Here is a 1,660-nt window from a genome sequence, read left to right on the forward strand (position 1 = left end):
AGAGGAGTTCTCAGGGCTAAAACCTCGGTGCATCATTGCACTTCTGACCACTAAAGTTTATGTGTAAATTCGTAATCAAATGCTCAGTTTAGAGTGGGGTTCATGTCATATATGGAGAAGGACGATTGTTGGATCGAATCTAAATTAGCGTTTTTGAACGCGTTGGTCTTCGTCTTAACCTACCTTGTAGATATTGTGGTTTGCGAGAGAAGTTGTGTCGTCTTCTAATGGACACGTTGGCAATTGTCTACGTGTGTTTACCAACCATTCGTCTTTTCTACTGTTTTGTTATGCTGGTGTTCAAGGGCCTTGCTCTCTTTGGTGTTTTGATGTTATAATTTGTGGATTTTTTTCTTTTTTCGTTAGTAATGACAGTGGTGGTTCTTACCCTGATTAGTCTAGCTTTTTTTCTTTCATCAGTAAGATATGTTTCTTTGTGTTTTTTGTCTAGTCTTCATGCTATGAGTTTCTCTGTATCGGTTGGTCGGATTGTTTCCATTGATTATAGAGGATCTATCAAAGAGTAGTGCATGTGCTCGATTTTTTGTGTACCTCTTTGAGTAATTTCTTTTTGTGGAGTCCGGTAGACACTATTTTTCTTTGAGTTTTGTTGACGGTCAAATTTTGTCAACTGGGTTACGCCGGGTTACCTCCTAGTATCCCGTGAGGTTACTGGCCAAAATTTGATTGTGGAAGTGTAATTGATACTGTGAAGTGTGTGTTGTACTTTTGCGGTGGAGAATAACACGAAAAGCGATACTCAAATGTGAAGACACACAGGGTTTATAGTGGTTCACTCTGTTAATCAAGAGCTACATCCACTGTTTTGTTGTATGTATTTTCTGTTCTCCAATTACACGTGTCAAAGAAAAGAATAACCTCTCGAGCTTGGGGCTTTGCCCCTCTTTTATAGCCCCAGTTTACTTCAAGGGCTGTTTTCCTCTGTAGACCTCCACTCGAGTGCCTGCCATCCTATGGGCCTAGACCCATAGCCAGCTAATCACTTTTTGGACTGTTCATTCATCTAATTAGTCCTCCATCACGGCTCTACACTCCATGTAACCCTCCACCGTCCAGTTGTGGATGGTGTAAGTACTTGTAATTAATGCATGTATTACAGACTTCTTCCAAGCACACACGTTTTCTCAGGGGGTCCCACGTTTATACAGTCGGCTTCCAGCTGGCCTTCTGTATATACGGTCAGCTTCATGAGCCCAGATGAGAATTGGGCTAGGCGTCGCCCTTTACACGGTCGACCTTAACGAGACCCCTGATGTGGGTAAGTTGGGTAAATGCTGAGGTCTTATTAGGTCAGCGGTATGACGAGTCGACGGTTTGGCTGACGTGGTTATTGCATGGCCATGTGGAGCGATGTTTTTGTCTGACGTGTCAAAGCATATTTTCCCGCACAACATCTGCCCCCCAGGTCGAGGCTTTCCTTTGGACTGCCTCGAGCTAGGTTGGGACTTTGCACTGGCGCTTCTTTTCGTCTGCTTCGGGCACAGAAACCCAACTCCGAACCTGTTGTCATGATGACCCTGTTACCTTGAGAAGTGCAAACGTCGCGTCGGTCCAACTACCACGCTGACATAGCCCTTTTTTCAAACCAGATGAATGTGGGCCCTTGGATTAGGTTCCTTTTAGCTTCCCGCTCTTTCCC

The sequence above is a fragment of the Morus notabilis genome, unplaced genomic scaffold (genome assembly GCF_000414095.1).
Source record: "Morus notabilis unplaced genomic scaffold, ASM41409v2 Scaffold939, whole genome shotgun sequence".
In the NCBI taxonomy this organism is placed as follows: Eukaryota; Viridiplantae; Streptophyta; class Magnoliopsida; order Rosales; family Moraceae; genus Morus; species Morus notabilis.